At 42.5% G+C, this 10,181-nt stretch overlaps 1 pseudogene; it reads right to left on the bottom strand.

The window, feature by feature from the left end:
- Positions 1-4,080: 4,080 nt before the first annotated feature.
- LOC121139029 lies at positions 4,081-4,198 on the bottom strand (annotated as a pseudogene).
- Positions 4,199-10,181: the final 5,983 nt, after the last annotated feature.

Consider the following 10,181-nt stretch of genomic DNA (forward strand, 5'->3'; position numbering starts at 1 on the left):
AGGTAGTCTGCTTTGTTATGTTTTTGTCTTTTGTTCTATCCACTCGCTGGGGGGTCCTTGCAAAAACAAGCACTTATGCTAATAGCAAGATACCCAACCTTAAAAAGGGTGCAGTGATCAGTATCCATCATCTTTGCAAGTGCCTTGTCACTATACCAATTAATACAATTGAGCAAAAAATGTCACAGGCAGGGTGGAAAAACCTTTTCATAGCCTTTCAGAGGGAAGTTTACTTCCAGCTTTTTTCCCTTGCATTAGCTCCTGTCATCTACAAAACAACAGAACCCAGTGGTGTCAATTATATTTGATTGACTGAGTAAAGCACACACACAAATAAGCGAAAACAATGGACACAAAAATCTATATATGACTCCCCTTGTCAGAGAAAGCGCTTGTCTTCTCCATTTTCATGCTGCACGGTGTCCTGCTGCTCCTGGCTTAAATGTCTCCTTCAGCCCCTAAACTATCACCAATTAAGTTAGCAGGGTCTTCAAAGGTGTCAAACGACTCCCCAGGCAATCGGCTCTAACTGCTGTTCAATAAATGAGGTCTAATTTATCAGTTTAACTTCACTTCTGAAAACCAAATGCTTCACGGTGCAGGGCTCCATTTTCCTGCAGTGTGAGGGGCAGTGGCAGCCAACACGGTAAGGGGCGCGAGACAGCGATGGTGTGTCTGCTAACGACGGTGCACTTTACTGGGGACTCCCCACCATTCTGCAATCCCATTGAGCACCCTCCAATGGAGCACCTTCGTACTTCCTTGATATACACACATGCACGAGGTCCCCACAGGCCAGCAGAAAACACCCTGGACAAAATCCATATCTAAAAACGAAAACTGCTGGAGGGTTTAAGTTTGACAGCACCACAGGAGTTGAAGTGGGCTCCGATTCCTTGCTGGAAACAAAATGCACAGGCTTTTGTTTCTGAACAAATTAACTGATACAGATGCGGCCAAAAAGACTTAGTTGATGGAAAGTCTTAGAAATAAATGGGCCAGAAATCGGAATTAACTGTTCATCAGTGAAAATCATTCAAAGCTATTGATGAGATAAAAACACTCTGCGGTGTAAAGCTCAAACATCCTAACTGCATTAGGATCACTTGTATATCTTTGTGTATCTTAGCACCAAATGAAGACTGTGAGCAAGAAGCATAAAACATACTTCTAGATAGCTTGGTCAGAATTAGGTTGAAGCTAACTGGGATGACAACAATAAGCAAAAACTAAAACTAAAGGCAGCTAGACAGAACTACTGTGAGCACACTAGCTCACCTGCAGCGTTCCAATGTGGTGTCATACATGGTACCTGCTGTGTACCATGTATGCATACCGTGGATTTCATTGTAATGGGACTGTTATTACTGTACGAGCCTGGAGGTCACCAGCTGCGACTTCAGATTGTTATTTCCTATAGTAATAATGATGCTGATGATGATGATGATATATTAAAATGGATAATGGCAGAAGCAAAGTTAGTTTACTTAGAAATGCTGGGCATGGTGGCACACTCCTATAATTCCAGCACTGGGAAGTAGAGGCAGGAGGATCAGGAGTTTAGGTCATTCTTTGCTCCAGAGATAATAGGTAAAAGGCTAATGTAAGTTTTGTAAGATCCTGCCTCAAAATAGTGATGGTAACAATGTTAATAATAATAATATGATAATTAATAATGCACAAAGGGATTATGTTGTCTTGAGCTGGGAAGATTAGAAGCTCAATGGTGACATTCCTAGAGAGTTGACCCTCCAATGGATATTTGCAGAATATTATCTTTCTTGTACACACACACTCACACGCATACATGCATGCACGCATGCACACATACAGTGTAGTAGTCTGTTACATCTGTTACTTGCTGGCCTTGGTTAGGGAAGTTTCCAGTGTTTCTTTATGCCAACTAGTTTCTCCCATAGGCCCATCTCATAGTCTCTGTGAGACTGTTTCAGATGTCCTCTCTATTCTATTTTTCTTCCTCAGGAACGTATGATACTAGAAAACATTTTCAAGCTTACATCTCTGTATTGGCCAAGGGGTAACTGGGGTTTATCTGAAGATACACTTTACTTAGATCACACTTCTAAGTAAATTTTAGAGACTCATTTTGGATTCTCAACCTTTTTCTTCGACTATGAAATGCTTCTAAGAGGCACCCATGTGTGTTAGGGACAGAAGGTGGATGTTGTAGTGATTGACTTCTTTCTTGCCTCTGTTAGCACATTAGCGTGGTGATATATTATTTATGATTTAATAAAGATTGCCTGAAGGATGAAAATCCAAAGCCAGCTACATCACAGCAATAGAAGCCAGGCAGTGATGACCCACACCTTTAATCCCAGGACTCAGGAGACAGAGGCAGATGGATCTCTGTGAGTCCAAGGCCACCCAGTGCTCCACAAGAATGAATCAGTCTAAAAGAGTAACAGAGTCCACACCTTCGATTCCAGCACTAGAGATGTGTATAAGGGAGAAGCAAAGGGCCTTGTGTGGCAATTAGTCTCCAGCCACGTTGAGGAGAGCATAGCAGTCTAGGATTCTGAGGCTTGGTGGAGAGCAGTGCAGTCTGGAAACACAATCTGAGGTTCAGTGGATCGCCCCTTCCGTCTGAGCATTGGTAGAGGTGAGGACTCTCTAGTGGCTGACTGCTTTGCTTTTCTGATCTTCAGCTTGACCTTATTATCTGTCTTTGAGTTTTTATTATTTTGTTACATATTAGCTTTGTCCTAATCTAGCTGAGGAGTTCATCTGCCTAGAGGTAAATTAGAATTTTTGTTTCAGAAGGTAATCCAGAAAAAGAATATGTCCTTCATCTCTTCACACTCACAACAGAATTTTATAGCAGGAAGAAAAGTCATATAAACCAAGCTTAGGATGGTATTTTACACTCTGTAATGTTTCCCATTAGCATTTCAAAAGCCTCCCCCAGACAGAATGGCCCCTCCTCCTTGAGAGCACTACTGCAGATAGTACATGCTCCTTAAACTTCATCACACTCTTTCATTTACAGGCCCTGCTCTTGTGGGCTATAGACTCTTTGAGGGCAGGGACAATCCCTCACTCATTTTTGATACAGACAACACAATGTCTAGGACATTCTGGACACTAATACAAAAGGTACAAGAGAATTTTTGGTTCCTGTCTTCTTGAAAGACAGAATTCAGCCAAGACCCATAATCCAAGTAAATGTATTTAGGGAAGCTAAGTAAAGCAAAAGCTTCAACACGAGTTGGAATAGACCGATCCAAGATGGGGAGAAGTCCTGTGGGTCCTTTGTTGTATATCTTAAAACAAAACAAAAACAAAACAACAAAAAAGAGGTCAATGGCATCTTCATGGGGTAAGACAACCTTCTTCTCTTTCTTAAATCATGGTAGACCAAACCTTCCTTTTAGGATCTTTCTTCTCTACAAATCAATATCCCTCAGAGTCACAAAACAAAACAACACAATAAAACAAAGTAGGAACACAAGTGATTGTGAACTCAGATGTATATGTTGACAACTTTTAACATGTCAAATTTTAATGTCTTAATATTCACCCTCTGTTAGTATTTGATGCACCTTAAGTGCCAGATAGATTTTTAGGGAATGACCCCAGGTTTGACAGTCACTAGAAGACTGACTGACAGAAGTCAACCTGGAGACTGACAAGGAACTGCTCTTCACTCTTCCATAAACTACATTTTATTATATTTTTATGGAAACTAGTTAGTCAAATGTGGTATTGATTTGTGATTTCCATTAATATAAATATTAAGTGTTGATATTACATGGAGTGCTCCCAGATGGGGATGGAGGTTCAGCTCCAAGCCATCACCCACAGCACTCTGAGGAGTTCATTAAATCTTTTAGGAACCCTGACTCAGGTAAAACACTGACTCTAGGTCATTGGCTTTGACCCAGGAAAAGTTTCCTGATTAATATGGAATAGAACTGGAGTTTGTTATACATTATTTTTATATACGATTATTTTTAAGGACAAAGATAAAGAGCGAGACTCTTAGAAAAAAAAGACACAATTACAGCATGGATGTGGGCTTCTCACAGAATACCAACACCTCATTTTCTTTTTTTTTTAAGCCTAAAACACCTGTATTCCTAGGCAGTCTCCCATCCAAGTACTAACCAAGTCTGACCCTGATTAGCTTCTGAGATCAGACAAGATCAGGCATATTCAGGGTGGAATAGTCATAGACATCATTTTCTTAACAATAGCCACATATACCATTTTGCTAGGTTTTAATGTGTTTCTAGTTTATCAATTAGGCAACACTCAAGATCGCAAAAACACACGAAGTTAGGATATATTCATTGTAAAAACATTTAATTGTCTTACTATGCACCCCCCCCCCGCCCCGAAGAATAAAGTCTGAAAGAGGAGTTGGGTCCCAGACAAGGTCAGACATATTCACACACATTCAGCCCTATATCTTCTTCACTGTTATTTTAACACATTCTTTTGTTTGTTTGTTTGTTTGTTTGTTTGAGACAGGGTTTCTCTGTGTAGCCCTAGTTATCCTTGAACTTACAGAGATCCACCTGTCTCTGTTTTCCAAATGCTGGAATTAAAGGTGTACATCACCACAGTCGGCTTTAACATCCTTATTTAAACGCATTTTTATGTAAAAGAAAACTGTCTGCATGCTGGCCATGAGCAGAGCAAACGTTAATTGTTCTGGAATTCTCATTTCTCAGCTGACAAGAGGTTTCAAGCAGACTCTATAGTGATGGGTTCCTTCCCAGCCCCATACACCCTGAGTTGTTGCCATGTTTCTATCTACCTCAGAATGATGCATTTCATTTAATAAAGGAGAAGGGTAGCTAATGTATGGAATTTTAGATAAATGGTAGCCTCAGAAATCATCTGGCATTTTACTACTCTGTTTCTGTGGTATTGCTAATGACACCCAGCCATAGGATTCCTACTGGAGACATTTTGGGGAGGATGCATGCTGGCTTTAGGACTTTTGGTGGGCAGTCTACAGGCCCCCATAACTCAACTTTAAGGTTAAGCCTCTGCCCCTCCCCCACATGCACGCCTGGTAGAAGAATTATACAGAAACTGGCTTTGGAATATCCAGCAACTGGATGGATTTTAGAATGACTCTAGCACAGAGGAAAATGACTAGAGTCAATTTATTAAAAAAATCAACTTGTAAGGGTAGCAAGATGACTCTGGAGGTAAAAGTCCTTACTTTGGAAGTCTGGTGAGCTCTGAATTTGATCTCTTTGGCATACATCTGCAAGTACACACTTGCACACACACACATACACATGCTCATCATATACACAAACATATACACACAATAGCAATAAATTACATTAACTTGAAAAAATCATTTGGCATTTTGATGGTAACTTGGAGTAAGCTCCTCGAACTCCAGTGTTCTTGCATAAACTGCAGGGTTCTTGTTAAAATGCAGACTTGGAGTTAGTAGCACATCAGATCCTGTAGTTCTATCAAGGATGGAGAGGAGGGGGGTAGGTCAGTGCTCCATTGAGGAGCATGAAAGAGTACGATAGGGGCTCTGATTTCCTAGGTTCCCATAATCCATCGTACAGAATGATTTGTGGACGCTCAGAGAGGGTTTCTAGCATCTCAGTGAAAGATCCTGGGGTCTTTTTGTTTAGGTCCAGAGTAGGGCCCATGGCAAGACAGAGCTAGCTAGAGTTCCTGCTGGTAAGGTGAATTTTTGTTAGGATAAGAATCCAGCTGGCAGGAGTGTGTACTCCTGTCTGTGTAGTTTCCCTCCACACCTCAGGTGACCAGCAAGGCTGTAAAAGCTGGACTGAGTCTGAATGGAGGCAGTTGGAGCCGGCGTCTTGGTTATTATACCAGGAAAGGGGAGTAGAAGTGAGAAAGAAGGGACTTTGTGTTTTCTGGTTTATTTTGGTTATTTTGTTTTATGCACACTTCTATTCGTGCCCATAAGAAACTCCTGTGTCATTGGATTTTCAGAGTGACTGTAGCCGATTTGAGTCCCGTTAGCTGTTTGTGGACACCTGTGTGTATGTGCCATAATCTCTCTCGGGTCCAATTTCCATTCCCAGCAAAGACAATGGAAGCATTTGCTTTATAGATTAAGTGAACATTTAAAAACTTAGAAGTTATCCCCAATTCTCTTTAAAGGAGAAACAGCCAATTCCAAACAGCCCATGACTTTGGGAGACTTCTTTCAAAGCTATTACTCAATTTTCTACATTCAAAGATGTGCCCTAGATGGAATCAGCAGAGACAGGGTAAGACTGAGAAAAATGAGAGCACAATTCTCCAGGAAAACAAAACCCCATTCCGAAACCTACCCATCAGCGCAAGCCATTCATCTTCTCCGTGCTTCCTTGTCATCTTAGTTTATTGCAATCCAGGTTCCACCTGGCAGGGATTGACCCCCTGAGTGGAAAAGCACCCTGGACTTGGGAATTCTGAGAATGGAGTCTCTTAACAAACTCGGAAGGAAAGGAAGAGCCGTAGAGGGCGGAAGGAGGACAGAAGCCACCGGCCAGAGACCGGGGCAAATAGAAACAGTAACCGGGAAGGAAAAGAAACAGAGGGTGCTTAACCTTGAACTAGACCACCAAGGCACTGTTACTTTCATTTGAAGATGGCATGTGTCACATTAAAATTTAATTTCTCAGGTGGAGTTCAGATAACAACTAGTTAAGACACACTAGACAGGCAAAATCTGTATTTGTCAGTCAAATAAGTAGAAACTGTGGTCTTTTTCTCACATGTAAAGTGAGAACTCTCTGGGTATTTTCAATGGTTAAGTTAGGTGCCCACAGTCTTAATACGATACCTTGCCCACAAGGAGCTCTTCTCAGAGCCATTTAGAAAGATGACTTCAGGGAATGAAGCAGTTATCAATATAGGATCCTATTAGTATGTAAAATATTCTTGAGTATTACTAAATTTTTAAGTTCTGGAAAGCTAAGGTGTGAATTTATATACAATAAATTTGTATCTATCTTAAGTGAAGAATGAATCATACTTCATTCTCAGAACTCAAGCAACTATTATCATATGCAGTACCCTGTCCCCTTAGTATGCACCCCTTGAGTGATGCAGGCCAGACGCCTAATACTAAAAGGACAGTGGAAGAAAGCTGGGGTAGAGGTGCATGTAAGAGGATGCAACTTCTCTGGGATGGGCCATCTTATCCATTTCTTTGAGGAGGTGAAGCTGAAACCAAGGAAGCCTTGACAGAGAGAAAGCGTACAAGCCGAATGTCAGCATCAGGAAAAGGCAGATGCCCATGAGACGTACTGGCATCGTGTGAGCACAGCCAGGGAAAGGCTTGCATGTGGACTCGAAGGGAGCGTAGAGCACCGGGCTTCCAAATCAGGTGGGGCGTCTGAGGTCTTCCATTCACACAGATGACCCAGTCCAACTTGCATTCTGGAAGACAGATGCTGACGTCTTTCTTTGGAGCAGGATGAAACAATCCTGTATTTATGAATCACCATACACTTAACAGTTCAAAAATAATCAGAATGAATGCTTCCAAGTTGACTCTTCAGAAACATGTTGAGTTCATCTGGAGGCAAATACGTAGCCTGTGGGTGTAAGTTACAAAATGCTTGCCCAGTGGCCTCTGTGTTCCTCTCATAGATGTAGCTGGTGAGGTCATTTATTGAGAGTGAAGCAAAGGAGACCTGGCTCTTCTTTCAAAGATTAAAAGTCTGGTTTGGATACTGGAGAGATGGCTCAGTGGTTAAGAGCACTGGCTACTTTTCCAGAGTACGCAGGTTCAAATCCCAGCCTCTACCTGGCATCTAACAACCATCTGTAACTTCAGCCCCAGAGGAGCTGAAACCCTCTCCAGGCACCCATGGGCCTCTGGCACACATGTGGTGCACAGATATATGGCAAAAATATTCATATGTATTTAATAACAATAACAGCAAATCATCATCATCCTAATCATCATCATCACTATTATTATAGATCCACCTGCACAGCAGTTAAGACTGCTTACTACTTTTCTAGAAGACCTGAGTTCTGGTTCCATCACTGGTATCAGAAGCCTCAGAACAGTCTGTAATTCTAGTTCCAGAGGATCTGATGCCCTCTTCTGGCGTCTGTGCTTAACTGCATATATATGGTGCATACCAATGCCTCTGAGTGCACATACACACCTAATAAAAAAAGCTAATGAAAATGTCTTTTAAGTCTGGCTTGGACAATGAAATAATCATACAAAGAAAGTGCTTTGTTGCCCCCGGTAGCAAAACATCTGAGGACTTTGACAACCATCATGCCAAGGTTATCGCAGACCTCTGAGGACAGCGGAGTCCCCTGCTCCCTCAGCTTTCCCCATCTACGAGGTTACCAATGAAAGTGCAAAGCACCCGGGGGCCTACTCCTCACTTCAAGATTAAGTTGAATCATTGAATTATCGATTTAAAAAACTGATATATTTTATGGTCTAATCGCATAAAGTTTATATATATATGTATATATACGTATGTATGTATACAGAAAGCCTCAATTATTTTTTGCAAAATGAATTTGGGGACAAATTCAGCCAGAGACAGTTGCAAGTGAGCTCCTCAGCTGGAGGAAGTGGGGTTGCCTGGCTCTCTCACTGTGAGGTTAGGGATGAGCTACTGATGTTGAAAGGCACGTGGGCCGCCTAGCAGGCAGGAGCTGTGGCGGAGTTTCCCTGGTGAGAACCTGTGGCTGCCATTCACCACCTCCTCTGTGAGCTACTGCCTGCCTCAATGCAGCCCCAGAATCCTGCTGCCTGTCCTAAGCTGGGTCCTCTTCTTATCTTTTTTCCAGACAGGGTTTCTCAGTATAGTCCTGGCTATCCTGGAACTCTCTTTGTAGACCAGCCTGGCCTCAAGCTCATGGAGATCAGCCTGCCTCTGCCTCCCCAGTGCTGGGATTAAAGGCGTACGCCACAGCTGTCCATCCAAGCTGGGCTCTCTAAGTTCTGAGGATCTTTCTTATCTTCAGGAGCAGATCCTCTGCCTCAGACAGGAGTTCCCACTGTAGATCCAAAGCCCCTCCTCTCCCATCATACCCCAAACAAGCATTTCCAACAGCTCCTCTGTGGCAGAGGTCCAGGCTGCCTCTCCAAATCCAGTGTTTCTAATATTTGTGTGGTTTTACGTTTGGGTCTCGTTTCTCCTGAAGAAGTCACAATCTTAATCTCCACCGAAAACACCCACCCCATTGACCTCCCCTCAACATGTTCTTTCTATATCTAAACACATTTAGACTTCACTTTTGATTCTGTTTAAGGTCCTCAGAACAACACTATTCTGTGCATGTAAATATCTGAGAAAATGCCCTTCTCTCCTGTGTTAAAAAGAGAATTTGGTCCAAGTGATGATGATTTCTGCATCTGAGGAAAAGATTAAATCTCGGAATCCATTTGTCAACTAAGGATTCAGATGATAACTGGAAGGGAAGCTTTTCTGCTAGCCTTGTGTTTTTAGGTACCGTCCTCATCCTCACACCATTGACTTCACTCTGGGTGGTTTCACAATTTCCTGAAGGATCGCCTTTCAGTTAAACAGCAAGTCCTGAAGCCAAACCTTCCTTTCTCCTTTCCCAATGGTTTCTCTGCTTTCAAAGCCTGTGGGGAAGCTGGAGATTGCCTTCCAGAAGGGGACAGAGAGCCATGGAAGTGAAACTTGGTTTGTCTATGGGCCCAGGACTTCAATGTTTGGAATTCCTCAGGCTCTGTGGTCGAAAATCTTGGTTGGCACAAATCCTTGCCAAGGTGCACACAAAGGTTTTTAAATGGAAAATTCTAGAAGGCTTTGGCTTCCAGGGTGCTGTGTGGGTCACAGGGAGTAGGTCTGTTATGCAGAGCTTGAAGATTTTCGTTCATGTTACCACAGTGCATTTTCAGCTGCTCCCATTTATATGTCAATACAGCAGTGCAGGGTTGTCACAGGAGGATAATGCTAACCCTGTTCATCCACTTTGTTGGTTCCCTGAGGATCAGAGACACTATTGGGGACAACATATGGGAAGGAAGGTTGCAGAGGGAAGGTGAGCAATGTCCTGGTGTTACTTCTATGTCACTGCCAGCCCCAGCATGGAGTTTATGTAAGCAGAAACCTAATCAGCTGCAGAGAATGTGAGCTGTTTATCCGGCACACGCTTTTCTGTTTGTCTAGCTAGCGCCTTTCCCACACTTATTTGAAGTTGGAGGTGGCCATAAG

The sequence above is a fragment of the Mesocricetus auratus genome, unplaced genomic scaffold, assembly GCF_017639785.1.
Source record: "Mesocricetus auratus isolate SY011 unplaced genomic scaffold, BCM_Maur_2.0 Super-Scaffold_6730, whole genome shotgun sequence".
Lineage (NCBI taxonomy): Eukaryota > Metazoa > Chordata > Mammalia > Rodentia > Cricetidae > Mesocricetus > Mesocricetus auratus.